The sequence below is a fragment of the Struthio camelus genome, chromosome 2 (assembly GCF_040807025.1).
Source record: "Struthio camelus isolate bStrCam1 chromosome 2, bStrCam1.hap1, whole genome shotgun sequence".
Classification (NCBI taxonomy): domain Eukaryota; kingdom Metazoa; phylum Chordata; class Aves; order Struthioniformes; family Struthionidae; genus Struthio; species Struthio camelus.
The window spans coordinates 85,576,610-85,601,232 of NC_090943.1; the positions used below are offsets into that span (position 1 = coordinate 85,576,610).

At 36.8% G+C, this 24,623-nt stretch overlaps 1 protein-coding gene across 19 annotated transcripts in view; it reads right to left on the reverse strand.

Moving 5' to 3' along the window:
- The window catches only part of CDH18 (cadherin 18), a 562,593-nt gene that overhangs the window by 108,163 nt on the left and 429,807 nt on the right, over window positions 1–24,623 (reverse strand). The window lies entirely within an intron of this gene.

The following is a 24,623-nucleotide window of genomic DNA, read 5'->3' on the forward strand; positions in this document are numbered from 1 at the left end:
TCTTAAGATTTTTTTTGTTCAATAGTGTTAATTAAAAGTCACGTGAATTTCATATTTTCCAGCTTCTCAAGCAAGATGAAATATATGACAGAAGCCAGAATCCAAATTTTAAATAAGGTTTAATTATATAATGCCAACATTACTGCCTCTATCACTTAATGGTAATTTTATCAGAGGTGTAACAGATTCATTTAACACGATATATTTGTCCATAAACCCATGCTGACTGCCTGCAATTATATTGTTCTTTTTCTGATTCTTAATTGAGTCTTTTATAAGAAGGTCCATTATTTTGAACAGGTTCAATGTCAGGATGACAGGTCTATAAGTAACTATGACATCTCGCTTGGTCTTTAAAATACTGGTATAAGGGTTTTCTTCTGGTCTTCTGGAACTTTTCCAGTCTCTGCAAACTTACTTAAAAAATACAATTAACTCATCAGCAGGCAGGGAGGCTGTCTTATGTTTTAAAAATTACTTCAGTAGCTTTTGCTTAGTCTCCACCTCAGCTTCCGCTGGAATGGAAAACTGTTCCTCTATTTATTTCTAACCAAATGCAAAACACTAGTATAGTGGTAGTATTACACTATTAATAAAAAATTCTCAGGATTACTGTTAGGATTCCCATTGCTGCTATTATATCAAAAAAAAAAAAAAATCCTTTCTGCTATCCTAAACTCTGTGTGCCACGCTTTGCTTTACTTTCTTTTGCTTTTGCTACTACTTTGCTAGCACTTGCAACCACAGTTCTTTTTATGTGAATCCTCCATTTTTACTAATGTCTTTCACTTTAGCAATATTTAATCAGCAGTTCCATGTCTTACTTCTTTGTTCACAACTTTCTGAGCATCTAGTAAAATTTTTTAAATAGTCTGTTAGATCTCATTTAAAGATGTAATCTCTTTGTATGATCTTGTTTTAAGCTTTCTTGTTCTTAACAAATATAGAGTATGTAGATGTTTCTGAATGTCCTTTTCACAAAACATAGAGAAAGTTTTACTAAATGTTAAATAAAAAATGCTTTCAATGAGTTTAACATCATTTTCCACTTACATCAGACAGTTATATACGACTGAATTATTCACGTCTCATAAGTAAAATCAAATAAAACAGGACTAATACAGATAGACTTAGGTCTGAAAGGAATGTTCACTTCTAAGAGAAGATGACAACCTAATGCTGAAGGCAAAAGAGATGCACAGATTTTGTGTTGCATTCACTCAGTAAACTAAATTACCATGATGTTTGTCAGTAATGTAAATAATACTACCAGGTTATGAGATTAATACATACAAAAAAGACAAGAACTGAAGATCTGTGTGTTACACAAGGGGAAACGAAGGACGGAATTCTTGAAACAGAGGATAAAATCTGTCGAACTGATTTGCTCTAACAATTTCCCTTGGGCAGCTACTACTCCTGAATTGATATGCCAGCAACAGTGCTTTCCAGAAACAGCAGCAGCTGGTGCAGGAGTAGTTGAGAATAAAAACACAACACAAAATTACAATAAACACATCAGGCTTCTTATATAGGAGTTAAACACAGCAAAGAGGTATGAATTTTGTTAAATGGATTAATCCAAGTTGTACATTTGGATTTAAATCTTCATTCTGTCAATAATAAATTCAAAAGACAGTGAACAGTTTAGTCAGAAAGAAACGAATTTGGCTGGAGGTGGAAGTCAGGGTGTGAAAGGATATCAAATTGGAGAAAAAAATTAAATTATATTCCTTTATTCTATCCACCTTTTTAGGCTCATCTAAATTAATGCACTAAAGTCTTGTTTTTAAGGAGTGGATTTTCAAAATTCTGTTTGCTTAAAATCATTTTGCTTGGATATCAGGGGCAACGAGAAGCATAACATGAAGCAGCACTCCAGTTTTTGAGGTAGCAAAGTCTTAGGATTCCTCTCATTTTGCGGTTTAGAAAATGGGCTAATGACAGAAGTTATTATTGCAGAATGCTGCAAATGGCGTATGTCAGTTTATGACTATCTTATATAGAATAAATACTAGCTTATGATGATTTCAAGTGTTGTAGTTCTTCATCAGGGTATAAGATAACAGTCCTTATTATGCTTTTAAAATATTGCCAGCACTGCTTCAGTGCACTACAACAGAGCTGTTTTACTACAAACTTGCAAATTAACATCTCCTCTCTTCCTTTTATCTCAATGGTTTTCACTGGCAGCCTCATCAGATTGGGAGCCAGCTGGTTTAAAATCTCTATTAATCTGACACCAGTGTAGCTATCCTGATTCACATCAGCTGAGGATCTGGCCATTACCCTCAACAAGAATTCTCTCTTCTCCTCCTAAAACACCCAAACTGTTCTCTCTCGGTCTATCTGTTGTTGGTTGTTTGTTTGTATTACTAGGTATTTGTTTTACAACCTCAGAATCTGATGGCTCGTGTTTGTTTACCTTATAACACAGCCACGACACATAATTACAGAATATCTGTACACTTGAGGAACTAGCAATTGTTGCTGACAATAAAACTGTCGAAAACGTGACTCTATAGCGCGGGTACTAAATTACAGTAACTGAAAAGCTCCACATTCCTTTTTTCTCCTAAGCATTTTCACCTAAACACGTGAGCTTAATTTTTTCACAAACTCAGGAAACACTTCATTTCACAAAGCTACATAGAGTCACCTTGTCCTATCAGCCAGTTTCTTCCTTCTCCTCAGTTTCTGTTTCTCCTGACCTACTGAACACCTGAACGCAAAGTATTCAATCAGATTTTCATTATGTGAATTACCTTTTGTTTTCACCTTATATCTGAGTTTTCTACTTAAATTGGACAAGCAAATAAACTGCAATTCTGCAGTGGTATATATTATAAGCATTATGAAGAGTGCCTTCTCTTTCAGCAGTATCCTTCTTTATGGCCTGCTCCCTGACTCTTTCCTTGGACTGTCCACAGTCTACTCTTTCCTTCAGTATATCTCACACCGAGCCTTCCCTGAACGTCTGTTTTCATTGTGCATGGACTATCTGAGGTGGACAACTTTTTATAAGAAATGTTTTATCCGAGGATAAATTTTCAATGAACAATACTTCAAAGCGGTGAGAGTTACTCACCGGAAAAATATGGTACTTCTTCATTAAAGATACAGAGTAACGGTGATTCCCAATTAAAGAGAAAATGGCTTTCAGAAGGAAGACTTTGAAAATAAGTAAATTTGAAGTTCTAGGGCGTGGTATATTTTATTTTAACTTGTGTAGAAAATAATAGTTTTCTAATTTCCTCTGTCATGATTGTAGCGAATGCTGAAGAAATTACTAAAACCTTACCACCTATCTTACAATGTTACAATGTTTTTTTCCAGTAATTTAAAACATTTCCATCACACTGTTCATTTTAAATGCAAATATTATCAATTTAATTATATATTTGGTATTTGTCTACTCTCTCTGAATATAAATAACTAAGTAAACTGTAAAAATAATAAAAAGGTCTTATCAGCTCAGATCATTATTTAATGCACCCAGTGCCCGAATAAGGACAACTTCATGTTAGTATGAGAAAGTTTCTCGGTTTTCTATATATATTGAACTATTCTGCCTTTCAACTTCCTTTTCTGCTACGTGACTCTCTATGCAGGTACAGCCTCAGAAAAAAAGGTATAAAAATATGAAAGCAACCTCTATACCTGGCAATAAAATGGGATCATGAAAAAACAGGATTTATGATGGAGCCTACAAATCCGAAATAGCCATGTAAATTGAGAACTTGATTAACATATCAAAGATAACTACAATTACTCAGTTTTTATCACGGAAATACAACAAAGGTCTCACAATAAGAAACAACAAACAGCAACAGTGTGTTTGCCAAGTGTTCGAATGAATATGGATGCCTATAAAAAACAAACTTGGTGGGGGAAGGAGACACTGAAAAAAACAGGCTGAAACTAATGCACTAAATTCTGCTGCAAGACAGAAGAAGGTCATGAATTTGGGTTAATGTCAAGAAAGCCTATTAGTCTTCTTCTGTAAGGAAATCGACAAAGTTGAGGTTAATCTAGCGAGCTCTAGTCCTCCCTACTTTCTAGTCATCTTTTTTTTTTTAACCACTTCTAGGAACCACTCCTTAAGGCTACTTTTCCCCTTGTTTTAATCAGAATGTCCTTGCAATTTTTTAAAAGTAAAATTAAATAAGCATCTGCACTAAGCATAAATGCTATTAATAAGAATTATTTGATGAGACTCTTAACGGGCTCCCAAGTGATTTAGCTAAAGGAGTATATCCTTTAGGTTTCCCTGAATGATCTCTGTAAAAATCACAGCGATAAAATAATTGATCTTGCACATTTTAAAACTACTCCCTCATTTTTGGTCTTAAAGAGATGTATTTCATGTCTAGAAACTGCCACTTCCCTGGGCATTGGGTCAAACTGGCTGGAAGAAGCAGTCTTGATCCTCTCAATTTGCAAAAGTGAGGAAGGGAAGGCAGACTAGCAAAAGTGGTGTAACAGATGAACAGCTAATGAGAAAAATTTGCCCACATGGACAGAGAAAACAGAATACAAAACTGACAGAAACAGTGGATTTACCTGAGAGAAATCACTAGTTTTAATAGCATAATACACAACTGGAGGTGCTGTATATGTTCATTTGTATATACATTTGTATGCACACACTGTATAAGAAAATATGAATTCTGACAAATTTTGAAATATTCTCTATGGTCACAGAAAGTCTCCCCCTGGTGTAATAGGAAATGGATGTGATTGTATGAAACACCAAATAATACAAGTGGCTGAACTTACGTTATTTAATCGCAAATAGAGACTGTCTGAAAACGGCAGAAGGCAAGTATAACACCATATACATATGAAAGGATGGTATAAATGCCACAAATTATTTCAGTGGCTTTCATTTTCAAAGCAGACCTTACTCACAAACAATTTTTTTCCCGTCAATTATAAAATTTCTTTTACGTTTAATAATTTGATTAATAGTAGGATGGGAACAGATAATGAATCAGGTAGAGCTCAGAATAATGCTTGACGAAGATAAGCTACCTGAGAAATGGTGGGTCTTGGCTCAAAATCAGGCTTCGCACCAGGTGGAAAAGGAATCTGAGCTGAGGCTTCCACCTCTCGTGACTATCCTAGCCACTGATTACAGAATATTCTTTCCTGTTGAAACTGTTCTACCTTGCATGGGACATTGAATGAGCCAGTGCAGAAGTGGAAAAAGCTCTAAAGCAGGAAGTGAAAATACCAAGAAAAAAAGAACACTAAATTTAATCCCTGCTTCATTAACTAGCTAGTTATTTAAGGACAGGAAGATATTAAGTATTAAAATAAGAGATTGAGACACGGGCATATAATAACGGAGAAAATTTAGATTTAAAAAATAAAAATAAAGATTTACAAATTGAGAAATCTCACAAGATTTATGCCATATTTCTTCATTTGTCCTTTACATGGAAAAATACTAAATCTATTTTAAATTTAAACTAGAAATAAACTTTAGTAAACAAAATTTTATCTAGAAACTTTCATTTCAAAATGGAGTAAAATTTTTCTTTCTGAAGATATCAAAATAAAATATTTTATAATTTTTAAAAAAAGATTACACTTCAGAAAATTTTCCTTCATTTCTGGCCAAAACAATCATTAATTTTTGATTCTTTTAACCAAATCCTTTTTTAAAGAGAAACACAGTTAAAAATAATAATTAAGCCATACCTGTGGCATTATTCATGCAGGAGTTATAGGCTCAAACATCCTAAACAATGGCAAATATCGAACTCCATCTCCTACATCTTTGCCTATTAGATAAAACAGATGATGAAATCATCACCTTCCCACCAGCAGCTTTGTAAATCTAGCCTTCAATTTCTCAACTTTTTTTATTATGAATGCACACAAATTACATATCTTATTTTCACTGGCTTTGAACAAACGACTGAACAAAAACTATTTGATGCATTTTTTCTATTTTGTTTTCACTGAAAAAGGTTACGGAAAATAAAATCAGTTTGATATGAATTTCTTTCACCTATCCACCCCTACTGTGGTAATCAAGCAAAATAAACAAGGTATTCTCATAACTGTAAATTATCAACACTGGAAGGACTAATCTTTTTCAAGATCAGCTGCAATGTCTGGTGATTCCACTGAGGTTTCTTCATCTAACATGCAATGACATCATGCAAAATCACTGAGGAGCTCAGTGCTCCACAGCTAAAAGGAAGATTCATATCCATCATGTTACCAGATACTAATGCCAAACATACACTGTGTAAAAACTCTGTATGACCTAAAGACAATTTGGCAAAAGTTCAAACATAACTACAGTTACATGTTTATGTTAGACAAGAACCAATGAAGTAGCAAGCCAAAGGCACATAAATGTCTTTATTAAACTACTGAAAACCTATGTTGTTAGTTGTTTTTCATTGCATTAGGTTTCATTAGTTTTGTTAGACTATCAGACATCCACTAAATTCATTAGGAAAAAGTTAGAGTCTCAAGATCAAATTACCTATTATCAGGATAAAATATGAATAATAAAAGACAATATCTGACACACAGATTTATTGGAACATAAATACTATGAATAATTAACAGTAAATATAAAACCAGAATAGCCGAGATTCTCTTTACAATATACTAGCATGACTCTATTGGCTTTATTATTAGGATTTTTTCCTGCTTGCCCACATGAGAAGAAAACCAAGTCACCTACTTTTACCGCAAGAATAACAAAATTGTTTTGCAGTTGACACAAAAAAACCCATGAAACTGAGAGTAGGTGATTAGGATGATGTGCAAACACATTTTCTAAGAAATCAATAATCGGTGTGTTTTTAAAAAAAATCTCTACTACGCTGTCATTTATGTAATCTACTATATCATCTAACTATAGTGAAACATTTCATGAACTTCTGATATGTGCAAAAATGTAGGTGTTTATCATCAAAGAGACATTACAGAAAAGAGAATATCATGTCCAAGTAATACCAGTTCTTGTGTCATAGATTTAGATTATTAATAACAGGAAAGAGGAGAATTTATTGCACTTCCTCAACAGAAATGTACTCAAACTGTCAACAGTAATGCACAGAGTGAGAGACTCCATTAAAACAATGGATAAAGAATACCACAAACTGTTCAAAGTGAAACTGGAACTGAAAAGGCCGCATGGACCAACCCATGCCACATAATCAAAATAACACGTGTTCACACATGCAATAGAAGCACACTCAGTTATAAAAACAGAGTACCTGGATTTTGGCTACGTGACAAATATACTTCCAGTCACCGGAGAATAAGAATATGTAAGAAAATAAGCTACCAGAGTGGCTGACTCACAGCCCACTTCATGCTCCTTCCTAAGGGAGGAGACACAGAAACAGGCACAGCCAGAAACGTTTTTGGATTCAATTATTTTTTATTTTTGTGCTAGCTCTGATGGGCAGGATTTTCTTAAGAACACATAGCAAAAAAAGAAAAAGAGAAAAGAAAAAGATAAAGGCATTGCTTACGTAAACACAGTCCTACAGTGAATGTGAGTCTCTAGCCTCACAGACAGATAAATTATGAAGTACATAACTATTATAACGAAATACTTCAAATCCACCCCAGCTAAGGGGTGGATTTCATTTCCACCCCTTGAAATGAAATCAATCATGATTTCATTTCATTTTACCCAGATTAATGCAGTAATTCCTTTCATGGTTTCTTAAAATCCCATCTTCCCTCATGCAGATATGTTTTGCAGTATGCACAGTTCATATTCATCCCCCAGATAATTCTTGCTCTTTCTTCAAAATCACATTCAAAATAGTTTTCTTTCTTGAAATCCTGAAAATAATAGGCTCCTGTCTTTCTCAAAAGCTGTATTAGTTTATTTTCCTAACTTCCTATTTGTGCAACCCCTGTTTTATTCTTTTTTCATATGTTCAACCTGTTACTATATCTGATGTTCCATCCTTTTGAAATAATAGTTTTTGCACAGTTCTCTACCTCATGGCTTCTCAGTTGTGTAGACAGATGCTTAGTATTTCATATCTCATTTGCACTGAAGAAGAGAGAAAATTCTGACATACACAAAGAAATCACTTCTCTCCCTTTGCTGGGAGGACATCAAGGTTGGGTATACGTATGCTCTATGGGAGTCAACCTGTGTGTTGCACCCCAGACTGCAACAGTCAAAACAATCCAATTACATTATCTGAATTCTGTTTACATACAGTAGCACATTAGCCAAGGTAGACTCAAGCTGGTATTAAATCGAAGTGTCTGTATAACTTTCTACAAGACTAGGGCTTTACTGCAGAGTAGCAGAAATTCATTAATACAGACAAGAATGAAATGGAGTTGACTTCCACCTCTATCAGCTCAGAAAGGTCAGGATTATGAAAGCCAAGACCTACGATTCTGTACTACTGATAATCAAGAACTACCGTTCTGTATATTTGTTAATTTATTCTGTCACAGTTGAATATAACCATAACTCATTACCTAAATCTAGAGGGTGCTTCCAGAAAGAGAATTCATAGTGGAAACTGTAATTGCATTACATTGTATTGCATAGAATGACTGGAGATACAAGCAGGAGAGTTAAAATTAGAATTCAAGATATCACAATATATCAATAATTCAAGCATTTATTCCTCATAGTTTAAATTTCTTTTTACAAATGAAAGCATTTCTCATAAAGGTTTAAGACTCTAGTATAAAGAGGAGAAACAATTTCCATATGAGATTGTCCTTTGTGCCTTCATAACAGTATCATCCATTTTGTCAATGAAAAATGAGTAATTTTTTTGAATGCCCAAGTGCAGCTCCAGTTCAGATACACACAGGTAACTGCTACTTTCATTTAACTGCAGATGAACAAAACTCTCTTTTACATGACAGAAATACTTTTAAAATTGGGGTTCTAAAGAAAGAACAGTTTCACTCTGTGTATCAGGTTTATCTAGTTTGTGTTGCTGGTATGTAATGACAACTCAGCTTCACCTTTCCAAGAACATAAAGGCAGAGGAAAGAGTGTATACTGTGATTCAAATTTCATTATATAAGTTCACTATGTACTGATGATCAAGTGTCATAGACTTATGAAGTATTAAATGAAAACAGCTGGTCTTTCCACAGACATCCACTTTAGAACTACCTGTTCTATTATTACAGAAGACACTACCAAAACCAAGAAATAAATAATAGTTTAGAGATCGATCTTTTTTCTTTTAAAGAACTGGACTAAACCAATGTCCCTTCTATTTTTTCTCTTTGGCAGTGGTGGAGAGATCCCTTGAACAGCTTACACTTCAAGCAACAAATTCATCATGGGCAGTCTGTCAATTGCTTAGGTATACTTCCAAAAGACTGCCAGAGCTGGCCTACGGCAGCTTCTCAGTCACGTCATCCAAGACAGTAATGGCCTCCAAGAACAGCCATTTGGAGATCTGCTCAATAAGAAGTTCTGGAGTTCAAAAGTAGTACGTGTCTGCAGAAAACTAAAATTAGGACTCACGGTTTCCTCCTTCCTGGTCACGTAAGCACCAACAATGACTGGACTGTTACAACTCCCTGCCATAGGTTTAGCACAATGGCTCAGTGCTTACATTTAGCCACGTTGGATATGGCTGGAGTCTACTCAGAGAATTCAGTGACAATCACTTTTAACATGTTATTGGACATATGAAAACGTTCAGAGGCTCACAGATCTGCCAAACGTTCATGTATTTCTAGTGTGAAAGCTCTCTAGCTCCAGAAATGTCTTCCTCTGAATTGTCACCCTCTTGCTTCAAAACAGAAATGGTTACAAACGCGAGAAACAATAAGAAGAAAGATAACAATCTCCATCACAGATCACAACCGTAGAAACTACTTTTGCTGAAACTAATATACAGTCATAACAACAGTTAAATAATTTAGATCGTTAGAGCTGAAGTAACAAAATCTAGCAAAGTGTATATGTATCTTGAAATAGGAACTTATAATGGAAGCTGCTATTCGACCTCAACTACAGGCATTGCTATCAGTTCTGCCCAGAATATATTTAAAACTTCTGAAAAAGAGTATTTTCTTAAAGGCTAGCATAATTTTTACCGGGCATAATTAATTCACAAAGTTAACAGCAGTCTAACCTACCACCTAACAATTGCAATTTCTAACTTTTAAACGGAGTAACTATGTTACTTCTTATGTTATGTTCTCAGAACTAGACCTACATTTCCAACAGGTAAACTAGGAAAAAAAAAAAGCATACTACTTCATATACAGTTCCTGACTCATGGAACATGAACTATCAATACATATGGAATGGATTTTCTAAACTGACCAGTAGTTAAAAAAAAAAAAAAAAGAGCAAAAAATAAAAAAAGAAAGAATTTAGTTGAGAATTTTCAGTAGATATCATTCTTCGAGGATAAACTCAGTTTCTGCAGATGCAATTAGTGGTGGGGTTTTTTGTACGCAGGAAAAAACCTTCCTTACCTTTCCCTCCTCACTTTTCCAGAAGGAAGGAGTCCTTAACTTACACTAAACTATCTTAAAAAATGGTAAAAACTATCCTGAATAGTGATCCTTACAAGTCACAGGCCTGATGTTGAAGCAGAGGTGCATCATTTCATTATTTCCTAATTAAACTTTTATATTCACTAAAAGCATTACTACTGGTTTTATCTTGATTCAGAACAATGATAACAAAAGGGTCGCTCCATTTCTTGTAAGAGAGCTATTCTAAGTACCCTTAGCACTAATCAATTATTTTTAAAATAAAATCTATAAGACGATAAAAATCAGTCCATGATGATATTTTAAATAGGTAATGATAGGTAGTGATATTTTAAGAGGCTGGAAAAATTACGGATTTTTTTAAAACTTTTTTCGGCTCAAAATAGACTTGATTTTTTTCTACCTGTTCCTTTCTCTAATGAATAAAAAGCCACCTCAAAACAAAAAACCCAAACGCTCACTTACTCATATAAAGACAAAACAGTTCTGTCAGACCTTGCACTGTTATCTTTAATTCAGTAATGAAAGAACAGACTTCAGAAGCAAATACAAACTGAGCAGTGAAAGAAAACCTCTTTGAAATTTACACAATTTGATCAGTTTTTACAGAACTGACTTGCGTTATCTTTAAGTCACAAAACTAGCCAATGACAATCTATTTGTACCGTGGTATTATATTACTGTGGTATTATATTATATTACTATTATATATTACCTATGGTCTACTAAGCCATCCTTCTGAACAGGAACATAGTTAGGTATGTATTGCTGTGTTTACAAAGTTAAATCTAAATGAAACTGCTTTGGAATGGAAGAGCAGGAATGCTTCCCATGAAACTGGATGGCAGCAGAATTTTGCACAGGTATCACAATGATCACCGCTAGAGAGCAGACCCATTCTACCATAAAAATGAGGACTGGTGATCCTTCACCCTGAGGATTCCCATCAGAAGGAAAAGACCTTCAGAGTCAAAAGTAGAAAACACTAAAAACACAGCAACATTGAGGCTGTCATCTGCCAACAACTGTTAGTTGTATTAATTAATGCAAAAGTAATGAAGATGAAAAAGAAGTACTTATTGTTTTTTTAATAAATAGCCTAATACAATGCTCAATAAACGTGATTGATATTTTATAACCAACTTCAATGGGGATTAGAGCATTCTAAAATTCTAGTAAGTGAGTGTCTGTCTATATTAAAAAGTGGACAAAATTCTTCCAGAGTAGGATTAAACCACATTCAAATGAAAGATGTATGTCCTTCACCTCTTGCATAGTTAGCTGATCAAGACAAATACAGTCAGTGACCAGTTCCAATTGTCTTAATGTTTGTTTGGTTCAATAGAAGACAGGTGATAATGGGCATGTGACATATAGGCCTGTAAGAAATTACTAGCCCTGTATGTCAGTCCTAGGAGAAACAAGAAATGTTCCTCATATCTCTGAAGAACAATACATCTTGAGAGAAGTGCAGCGATGGTAACTATCACATATTTATATACTATTTCTATAAAAAAACCCAGCACTGTTAAAAGCTGCACCAGAAAGGCAGTCTAATCATCTGTGTTTAAATTAACTTGTACCATTTTGTAGCATTGCAGGTATAAAAATCTATTTCAAAGATCTCTATCATGGAAATAAGACTGAAAGAAACCAAGATTCCATCTCAAGAATAGTGGACTTTTACAAAAATTTTACAAAAATGATGAATATCTGCAATATCAGGTCAAGAAACAGCATTTTCAAAACAGTGACATAAGCCAAATTCAATTGTACTACACACACACACTTCATATTACATCGGATTTGCTCCTGGTTTCCTGACTTAATACAGTATTAGTTGAACAATGAAACAGTGTATCAAAATAAAATAAACATATATACATGTTGATTATGAATTGAATGTTTTAAATGATTTCATGTAAAAAGTTGTTAAATAAAAGTATTAGCAAATACATTTTTCTAGTGTGCCACCCATCAAGTGTTCAGAAAAAAATATGTATTTTTCTCATAATTGTTTTTAACCTTCTTTCATCTTTTGTGATAGTTTGTATGAGTTTTTTATATTATATATTTAATTATTTATCATTACAGTGATTACATTATTTGCTCATACACCTTATAGCATTTTGTAATGTACTATAGTTTTTTATATTATTATAGCACACTTTGCAACTGTTGTTTTTCCAGAGCGTTCTAGGACTCCTATACTACACAAATTTGATGCAGGAAGGAAAATTTTAAGTCACTGACGATGATACTGTTCTTTATACAACTGTTTCAGCCTCAGAAGATGCAATTCTTGTCATATATTGTCCATGCCATCAAGAATCCCTCTGAGGGATTCCCCTCATGCCTGAACCAAAATCAAACCTGTTCAATTAAATGAGGGCTTATAAGAAATATCCAGAAGAGCCATTATATGTGAGTACAAGCTTCTGTGTAAAAACTACAGGTTGAAGTTCCTCTGCTTTTTCTATTTTAAAGCATGTTTTTTTCCAAAGTACAGAGTAAGCGAGATAGTTACTATAAAGGTGTCCATTTTGAAAATGAAGGCTTTCTCCACAAAATACAGAAAGAAACCATATTTAAGCCTAAATCCAAAAAATTAGGCAAGTAAACATACTCCTGTATTCTTTTCAGTGTTCCAGTTACTTTTACACAACAGTATGGCTCAGGTCAACAATCCATTTCACTGCGATATTAACTTTTCATCAGAAGTGATTACAAATGCATTAAAGCTGAGACTTGTCAACTGCATTCAAGCGAAAGCATATGCAATGCGCTACCAGTCCTTGCCATTTTATGTTGACAACAGGAAGATACAGAACACCTCACCATAAAGAGATATTCCTCAATAAGAAACAGTCTTAGCAGCTAAGTCTCTCGTTTTGTTTTCGTCTTCCATTCAAGTAAAGTGAAGCCTCTGGCCTAACTCACAAGGTAGTCAGATATATGGAACTGTTGCATTTTCTGCCTGAATACTTTTAGATGCAATCTATCGATCTAAAACGTATTTCTTGAAAGAGCAGCGTGAGAGAGAGCAAAACCTCATTTCATCTACCCTCATCCCTTAGGACTACTCTCTTGATGGCTGTATCTGCTTCTAGGATTGCAAGTCGTTTACTAAATTCCAGGAAGGTTTCTACTTTTAAAGTTTCCTTAGTGTTACAGAGGTAATTGAATTTTTCCTTGTAAACATCCTAAGCATGATCTGAAAATAATATGTTATAGAAACACTGAGAATTTAATTGAACACCCAAGGAAAAAGTAAGAGGAAGAGAATGTTTGGGATGTTTTAATACTGTAATCGTAACCACAAACACTGCTAAAAGTTTTGTTCTTTAATCCTGAACTGTGTACCCCGAGAAAAAACAAAGCTATATAAAAAGAAAGCAAAGACCTTCCTTGAAGATCTTAGTGGAATTTTGCTCAAGTGAAATTAAGACTGCAGACTGGGCTGCACTCCTGTGCAACGGAGAGTGAACAGACAGAGCCCTCCTTCTTCCTCTTCTAGTGTGAGGTTTTATCTAGTGCTTAAAACACTGCATAAGGTAGGGACCGGCTGGGAATTTGTAACTCTTTTTTTGCCTGAGGGATGCTCATGGATCTCAAAATGTGAAGAAAAGCATCTGTTTTACACACCTTTGCTGACAGCGCTGCTTGTAACAGGGTGGCTGCCCAGGCAGGGCCGGTGGCAGCAGGGGGCCGCTGGCAGGGCAGGGCAGGGCAGGGCAGGGCAAGGCAGGGCCGGCCGGGCCTGGCTGCCAGGGCCTGTCTCCTGCCCGGAGGCTGCAGGGCTCTGGGGACAGCCGGGGCAGGCTCAGCCCCGCAGGGCTGTCAGGCACCACCGTGGGGCTGCAGTGGGCACTGCGGGGTGCTGCGGCCGGCCGTGGCGGGGCTGGAGCTCAGCTCTGCCGCGGCGTCTGGTTATAACCTCTCCTAATTTTTAAATTGATAAATATGATGGTAAATTACAGCTTCTAAGCAGTGTTTATAAAGCAGCTCTCTAACCCTTTCAGTGAAGCAGATGCATGTACATTCTGGAGGGTATTACACAGGTTGGACTTTTCTAAATAAAGAAATTAATAAGTACAGTCGCCTAGACTCAGGAACAGCACACTACCCTCCGCATTTGTAATAAAAATGTAGAGGCTGTGTTTCAGCTCCTACCTAACCTGCTAAAGTCCAATTTATACAGATAGTTATAAAGACATGAGCTAACTTTGCTGATTACCATGTTTCATCAGAGACCATCTCTAATCTTACAGACCAGTAAAAGTTTACGGTACCACTTGCTGTTGGGCTTGACAAATTTAGCGAGGGAATGGGAGTGCTGCAGTGCCAGAAAAATGCAGTCTGGGAAATGGGCCCATCATGTAGGGGACACGGGGAAATCTCATTGCCAAGCTTTGTGCTCCATTCACGCGGTCTCCAACCTTGAGACTGTGACTACTGCAAACAGGAAGACAAGGACAAATTCTGACGTAAAGCTGATAAAGCTCAAATTTCCCAGGCAGATCACGTTCCTAGGTTTGCGGATGGTTTGGGAAGGTAGTTTCTCTCTCCCTTCCTACTCAGATAAGAATTGAATTACAGAGGTCCCTGGTAGTGCCATGTTTATTCATACCATATTTTAAAACTGGTTCAAAATTCTTTCACAAATGTCTTTTGTTTGTTTGTTTAAGTAGATGGTCAACTGATATGGAGCTTGTGTTAATTTTACAAAGTTTCTGCTCATCTTTTTTTAGAAAGTATTTCAACTGCAGTTGGATCATTTTTGCTGGACGATATTTCCTGAAAAGCATTGTCTTTACATACCAACTTTGGAAAAGCACCAGCTCTGGACTAGCTTATGACTATAGCTTATGATAAAACAATATGTTTTCAGCCACTTTTAGTCACACCATAACTGAAAATGTGTGCACTGTTCAAAAATATCAAGACTGATGGGAAGCCAGATGCATGCACACTTACTGATTTAATGCGTACTATGCATAAATTATATTTTGACAGTAGCTATGTTTTTAAATCACAGGGTTTGTGATTATGCACTGTAAAAATCAGTGTTTAGATGTACCTGCTGAAGGATACAATATCCCCAATCAGTACTATACGTCTACTTCCCTTTTCAGAAGTCTATTATCACTGGTCTTTTCCCCTCCTCCAGTCCAAATTAAATGTAATTTCTAAGTATAAGAGGGGGAAAAATGTGAACTCATTAAAATTTAATATTAAAGCAGTAGCATTACTACTATGAGATATTTCTAAAAAACTCACAGAACAGAGACACGAGAAGTTAAGTCATTCAATAAATACATAACTACTCTTCTCCATCCATAAGCAGGCATCTTAACATTATCAAACTAGGAGGCAGCACAGCTCCTGGAAAAGTATCTCAATGTTCCCCTCCCTTGTTTTCACTGCCATTGCAATGTTTCACTACCACCCTTTAACTGCACTTCTGAAAGTACCATCCTCAATAATACCAGTACCCAAAATGGCTTGTGATATGGAAAAATAAACTGGAAATTGAAGTGTAGATAAAGAAGCAGAGATGAGTAAGAATAGGGCATCCGTACTGAGTTCAGATTGATATTAATTCTAAATCTTCATTTCAGTTCCCGGTCAAAATTTAAGGGGAAAGCAGGATGTAAGATTCAGTGTCCCAATAACTCTTCCTTGTAGAACCACAGGTACCAATAAGTAAAGCATTATCTAAAAAAAGGACGCCTATTAGCACAATTAAAGGCAATGAAGTTACTGCTTAAATCCACAGCATTAAAGACTGATCTGTTAAGTATTGCTAACATGTGGACTAGTCCTCAGGGGACGAGTCTTTAAAAGGAGGCTAGTGCATAAATCTTCTGAGTCAGTGTCCTGGCTCTCATCCCAGCTGAGCTAAAAATTACAGTAATGTATTTGTAGCTTAAGGGTGAAATCATATTCATTCCCTCTCCCTAAAGTTAAACACGTTTCATCATGCATGCAATTTTCTACATTTTGTTTGGACAGGATATTAGCTCTCCCTGTTTACAAAGGAGGAACTCAAAATGAATGCTTCATGTATCTCCTGTGAAAAGTAAGAAGACACAGAGAGAAATATCTCTTCATAGGAGTAATCCTATTTTAGAGAAACGGACTTTTTACAGCTGCTTAAAATGGAACTCTTTTCTCACACCCAAATCATTCCCTTTTGTAATAGACTTTAGACCTCCAGGAAACAGAAAAATACAGACTCTTTATCATCCTCAGTACATCTGAAAAGATGTGAACATCTGGAAGTATGGAAAAGCAGGTTCAATAAATATAAACATTAGGAACCTGTTACAACTTCCCATAGAAGGTAAAAGCAAAACCTGGCAATGGCGAGCAGACAGCAATTTTGCACCCTGGAGAAAGACAATAACAGACTATACGACAGTGTACATCTCGCCTCTTTCACATCAGGACTTTAAACCAGGGAGCACAAACAAATATAATGCTTCACCAGGCATTATGCTGTAAATTTAAAAATATACCTCCGTATATTACAGATGAAAGGTTAGAAAAAAAGGGTCTACTGACAACAGGAATGCAGGTATCATATTGCATAGTCCTGGTTCAGGAGCCAAGATGATACACGGTCTGTGAACTTGCCAGCTGACAACTAGCATAGTTACAGAACCATGTGTCGACTTTCTCTTAAGGATAACGAGTAGGTGGACAACATAGGTTGTCCATAGCAGTTGTCCAGAACAGCAACCACCAACACAGAAACAAACAACAGCACAACTACCAAGAAAGGGTTTCTTCCCTGTTTCTGAAATGAATCTCCACTACATGGTCCCTCTCATAGGAGAGGGGAAAACAAGCTTAGAACATTAGGCAACGCCCTTGCTCTTGCTCTTCTGCCTCTTTTGCCTGTCCTTTTTAAATATATAACTGATGCTGCTGGAGGAGACAGTAGCAGTAGGTAACCAGCAAAGAAAGCACAGTGGCAGAACAGGTAGCATCGATATGAGCAGCAGTGTGATCCCTCTTCCGCCCTTCAAACCCCTGCTTCCGCAGGCACACAACAAAATCTCCTGGGAGCTGATGGCAAAAGTTGCATCAGGATATTGAAGTGACAGGGTGGCCTAGCAAGCCATCAGTTACCACAACAAACATTGTACTAGGTTATATAGACTTTTGCTCTGCAGCAATACTGCTATTTTGATCTTATCCTTCCTATGTATTTGCACCATTTTGCCTCCTCTTGGCACACTTTTGATTAGCAAGGGCCCTTCTGTGTAGTTTGCATGCTAGTGGATAACAAGGCCCAAATTACAAGGTTTCAGTTGTACCAATGGCCTCATAAAATCTTCCAATTCTACCAGAACAGGGCCATTAGAAAATTACAAGAAATAGCTGACAGATCACCTGCTACATCACTCTGACCATCTATCTGACAGCCTCTCCCGTCTTTTCAATAACTCTGAGCAACACAGTAATAGTTCATAAATATTTTGAACACAAAAGAAAAAAAAGAATTGTTTATCCTAAAAGTGAGAAAACTTTAGGCATAGTAAATTTAATAGTTACTCAAAATCTAAATTAAAGGACATTACAATATTTACACTGATGTCAGCTGCAAGCTAGCAGATGACACTCTCAAGCAAGTGTTTGTGGCAATATTTTCAGGAGGAGTATGTTTCTGCCTTTTCAGGAAAGGAAGAGTGCACTGAAAAGCATCGGGTGGAATTAGAAAAAGGTAAGACTCTCTCAGATTTTGAGCTCAAACTTCCTGTGATTGATTCTCTAGACAGTAAATTGTAGCCTCTGGCAATGATACGTGCTAGAGAGAGAACTTCCATTGCAGTATTTCCAAAATTCTCAAAGGAAAGTAAACATATGAAAACCTGAACATGAAATATGGCTCTTACAACTTCAAGATAAAAAGTAAAAACCCATGCACAAGGTAAAGAAATATGTTTTAAGTTTAATGGAATCACATACAATGTTAGTAACACGTATCACTAATAAAAAGAATTCAACTTTTAGAATGATTCTCCAGTGTGACCTTCCCTTGATACTAAGTAGAAACCAATAAAATATAACTAATTTGGAGTCTTTACCAGTAGCGTAAACAAATGGTCTGCAATGCAAGTGCAAGTGAGATTTTGAACATTCTCTACAGATTCCTGCTTGTCTAACTTAAACAGAATTTGTCATTAGTAAAATTTCATGAATCATCCAACTGCCCTCAATGTTTTTATAAGATTTAGTTATTGAGTAACAGCTGTTTCAGAGCCCCTATGTAAACACTGTGATAGTTGAGGTTACATTTACTTTTGGACCATTATAAGAAGCTAGGCATCAGCCGTGGTGTCTTAGTTGTGGAGTTTGGAGGATATTGTGAAGCATTCCTAGTATCAGGGTAGAAGCATTCAGTTTATGTAAGATGCTTACACAGCCCTATAAGTTCATTTAAATGATATTGGAGCCTCTCAGCACGAAGCAAAGAGACGCTGCAGTTTCAGTTAGCACTCTAATATGAACCGATCTGCATATCAGCAGTGGATCATTCAAATCAATAAAAATGATTATTTTAAACCGGTGTCACTAAAAAAAGCTATTTCAACTAAAATAATGCAAGATATTTATATGAAAAATAATGATGCTTATATGGGTAAGTTGCACAACTTGATTTCTTACTTAATTTTACTACCAAATATGAATTCCTCTGTATAGCAGAGACACTGGGTCCTGAAATGCCTTTGTATTACTCTAATTGGCACCGCAGATGCTTACAGGGGATACCTGGGTGTGAGGTAATGCTGATGAATGAGACAGAGAGAAGTCAATGTCTAGATCCTAGTTATGTTAGCAAAGACTGTATGTGTAGGACTGTTATGAACAATTTTGATCCAAATATACCTAATTATCAAATTCAGCACAACGTTTAGCTGAAATCGGGGAGGAAAGTAAACAAGAATCCAGCACAGACTGCTGTAGCTGAAATGCTTTCACAATACTAAAATTAATAAACACAAATACAAAACATTTACTAGAAAACCATTCAAATTCAAATCTTCCAGTTTGTTAGGCATGGACAGTAGTTGTGACATACACAGTCATAGTAACATAGTTGTAATAAATTTCTACACCAGGAAGTTGTACAGTTCTTTCTTCTGAGGAAAATATACATCCTAACACAATCACCTGAAAAACTGAAGATTGCTCGGGGTTGCCAAATCCGATAGCCTGATAGAGGCAAGGCTGCCACAGCTCCCTGTTCCCAGATCCAACCAGTAGCGAGGCTGACTGTGTTTCCCAGTAGGCACACATACACATAAAATACACATATATGCATATATACATCTGGCTACATAGATCAACACAGAAACACTCAGCACTCAAACGCAAATGGTACCAACAGCCTCATCCTCTTCCCTCCTCTGGCTGATCACGATGAAGGTCCATTAGTGGGAAATATATATACATACACACACACATACATACATATATATATATATATATGTGTGTGTGTGTGTGTGTGTGTGTATGTGTGTGTGTATGTATACACACAGCCACACACACACACACAAAACAGATCCCTCCAACAGCTGGCCTTAAATACTCAGTCTATCCAGCAGCTGCCTCTGGATCTCTGATCTCCCCAGCTGCCTGCAACCTGGACAGACCCCCTCACTCACAGACAGACAGAGAGACACACCCCCCCTACACACACCAGTGCCCTGTGGATCATCCAGTAATGGGTCTTAAGACACTCAGTGTATGCAGCCAGTGGCCCCGGACCCCCTGGCCTTCCAGTTCCTTCCCACACCCCATACACACCAACACCCACCCATATGCGCTATGGAAGCCCCAGTTACTGGCCTTAGACACTGGCACCCGGACTCGCTGGTCTCCCCTTGCCTCCTGCCCAAAGACACAAACATGCAAATAGGGGCCTCTCAGTTCACCCACAGGCATTATGCTCTCTCCAGTATTTGCTCTGAACCTCCATCTCCAGTAGCCAACTGTCAAACTCTCTAGTCCTTCTAGCATCCAGCCCAGGCTTATGGCCACTGATGCCTCCCAAGCTTCTTACCCTGCTCACTGGCTAGTCCCGTTGTTGGCACCCCAGGCACATCAGCCCACTGGCTGTGGTCCCATTCTAGTTGCTGCCACTTCGACCTCCACACACACACACACACGCACATGCACACATCAAAAAGAGCCCCCTCACCCAGAAAATAGTTAGAAATGGAGTTTAATCAGAGGACAGGACAGACAGCATTGATCAGGCACAGAGCACGGCCATACAAGCAACTTGTTTACATGTGATTGGCCCCTTTTAGGCCCTTGTCCCTCCACTGTCCCATATTTGTTTCTCCCCAAACCACCTTGCTGCCTTCCTTCACCTACCTTTGGTTCCTCCACTAGATATCCCACAATAAGTCTTGTGCAATCCCCAAAAGCTGTTCCCCTGAATCCTATGATGTGTCCCATAACCTTAGACAATCCCTCTTGGTCTGTAAGGTGCTGTAGAGAGCTGCTCCTGTTGACTCATGGTGATGGGTGTCACCTCAGCCCATAGGGCTGGTGGCTCCTGGGACAGCCCCAGATAGGTCGGGGCCAGGGCTGGTGTCTCTGTCTGGGTGACTGGGGTTTCCTCGCCTGCCACTGGGCCTCTGTGCTCCTGTGCGTGGAGATGAGCCTTTCATCACACGACCTAACAAAGATGTCCTTCTGCCGAGTAAACAGCTTTTTTATGTTGGTAATGTGGTGTTGGCCTATTATTATGTTTTAGATGTGTGAATTCTAAAACGTCAACCCTATTTAAACTATTTTAAACTATGCTCCTAGAAAACCATAATTTTAAAGTCTTCAGACAGTAAGTTGTTTAGAACTCAGTTTAGGCAGCACTAAGTTAGAAGCAGATGACTTCCTAAGGTTACTGTACACGCCAGACCTATAAACAGTTCAAAGTCCATATGTGATAGCTGCGTGAAGCTGTAAGGATAGCCGTAAGAGATCCAAGTTACAAATGTTACATGCAACCCAGAATGTCAGGCCCTTTCTCTTTCTGCTTCCTTGCTGCGGTCCTTCTACCTTTTTCTTGTAAAGGAAGTTTATGCATGTCATTATAAATTCAGAAAACTCCCACATAAAATACAATTAAGAGGGAACTGAACAAATAAAGCCCTCAGGAAAAACAGATCACAGATAAGGCTTGCAAATTCAGAAGTAAGGGGGAATTTTTTGGAAAATAAGTGTTTTAAACCCCCAAAACTCAAAGTGAAATTTCATAGAGAAACATTCCATTCTTCAAGACTTTCTCATCGTTTCCAATATTCTGCTTTTTTCCATTATACCATGCCAAATTAAATTAGATGCTATTTTAGATTTATAAAAAGACAACTTATCAAATTAGAAAGTTTTCTCCAGTTTTTCACTGTATCACTGTCTACTTGTCGCATAAGACATTTATTCTTTCACCACAAAAGCATTCTAATACGGTAAGGAATCAAAAAATTTCATATTCTGTACACATACTAAAAACAATGTAAGGTCATAAAATATCATTAAAACCCTGTCAAAGCCTAAGGCTTTGGAACTGAAAATACACTTCCATCTGCTTTCTTTATAACGGATACAAACAGTGATAATAACAGTATTATTTTCTTTTGTGATATAGACCTGATACTCCAAACATCCGTTGCAATTTTTTCACAAAGTAACAGCTTCAGACTACAAGTACCTCACCATTATCAAAATACAAAAGCTAGACCACTGCCTCAGAGTGACAAAACACAAGTAAAACGCAGGCTACGCTTGTATTTCTATACAAAACCAGTGCAGAGAGAGCCTGAGCACTGCGCTACTGATTTTCTACCCCTCTTAATTGTTAGCAATTGTTCCCCAGAACAGTTTTAACCTGTCTCAATGACTACTCCGCAGGACTGTACTCAGACACAGCTGGGGTAAGGCACGTGGCCAGCAGTCACTCCCAAGGATGCAGGATGAACCAGACTGTACCAGGTTTGCCTCCCACCATCTTATACAGTCCTCCAACACTATCCAGTCAGGCTTTGCGCTCTGAGGACTATCTACATGAGTTCACCGGCTCATACAATAATTTAAGTTGAGAGAGACCACTGGAGGTCATCTAGTACACACCAGAGCAGGCCTAACTTCCAGGTGAGCTCAGGTTGCCCAGGGCTGTGCCCAGCTGCATTTTCCATATCTCCGAGGGAGGAGATCACACAGCCTTTCCTGGCAACCTGTCCCTGCGCTTCACTATCCTCACAGGAAGAACTTTTCTCTTTATATCCAGTGAGAAATTCCCTCCCTGGAACACTCTGATGGTCTGAAAATCGTTTCTGAAAGTCAACATGCATGTGACTGATATTACGAACATGAGTTTAGTACAATGGTATCTAGAGCTGTTGAAATAATCTGGCCTCTGAACTTCCTTTTCTTTTTCTTTAATACTTTATCATTAAAAAAAAAACAGTATGTAGAAGTAATTTTGCACTTACAACTAATATTAGTTCTATTCTTGAAAAAGGTCACTAAACATATCACAGTGTTAGATCGATCAAGTAAGATCAAGTTAGATCGATCCTCTTTCAAAAATATGCTTTTGCCAGATAAAGAACATGTAAAGTTACATAAAAATATATATTTATCTTTTTTGTTTGAAACCCAAAAACATTTTGTCTTCAACATTATGTAAGATCATTCTCTGTTAGTTGTTCTTTGACGAATTTTAAATGTAAAATCTTACAAGCACCCTTAACAGTTTATTATCATTAATAACTTTGAATTTTGGTAGATAAAAACATAGCAAAATAAGCTCTTAATTTAGCAAGCTAATCAATATGAAATTTAGGAAGAGATTCTCAGAATCACTATGGCAATTTTACATGGCTTTAAAGGCAGAGCAGCATAAAACAGCTGTGGAAGTACTGGAAAAAATGTAGTGTGTCAGAAAATAAGAATTTTGCCTACATTAGCAACATTAGCTTTTATTCTAAGGTAAAGGAAAATAAAATATTTCATTATTTTTTCTTCAGAAGGAAAATGTATCTAGCAATGAAAAAGATAGCTCATTAGCAAGGCATCTTGGACGAGAGATCCAGATTCAAGACTCTGTTTAGACAGAGAGGAGTCCTAGGCACGTGTCACCAAGAATGTTCTACTGGTTTGGCTTTTTTATCCCTCTCTTGTCCCTTCTCCAAGAACTCTGATGAAAAATCAAACAGGTAAAAAAGAACGGCTGAAAATGGCTTTACAGAACTTTGTGATTTTGATAAAAGTACATTTCTAATTTTAAAAACGTTATGTATATATATTTTCCCATTAGACTCTCTAGAATCTATCTAGGAAAAAAATAAATCTTGGTACTTACGTAACCTATATATCATGGCATACTGTAGGAGTACACCAGCATTGAATTCTAGCTTGGACATTGGTAATGGAGAAAAGCTTAGAGTTACCCAAAGTCTGCTTTGGTCCCAAAGTAATCTGGAAGTTGAGGGTCACTGAAGCTGGGAGAAGGTAATTTCCTGCTTCTTCAGTCACTAGTCTTGTGCTTCTCTTAAAGAAACGGTATAAAGTCTTACATTGTAATCCTAATGTACAGATTCAGCCTCGAGAAAAAAATAATCTGCTCCTCTCTGAGGGCCAGATTCTGATTAACTTCTTTTGTACCAAAAGAATTGCATTCCTCTAAGATTCACAGAGATGAACATACAGGAAACATAGAGACTTAAATGTAAGATTACACTTAAATGGAAATACTGTAAGGATCAATATGGATACCAGAATAAGTATGTTACTCTACATTTACTTTACTTCCACACAATTTCAAAATCATTATTTTTCCCTGCATTAAATAGAGATAATGCAGTGATCATTATATTTCACTTTTTCCCTTGATATCAAAGGTTTGATAGAGAAAAACAGTTACAAAATTCAGATGAAATTACTTAGGTTATATTCATGATTAAGGACTACAAATGTGTGCTAAAAATGCATCATATCAATAGGTAAGATAATGTTCTTCAGAAAATTCAGAAACGGTAACAACCCTCATCCCCAAAACAGATTTCTTCTCTCTTTAAAGAAACCAATCTGGGTTTGTTACACATAATTTACATTTT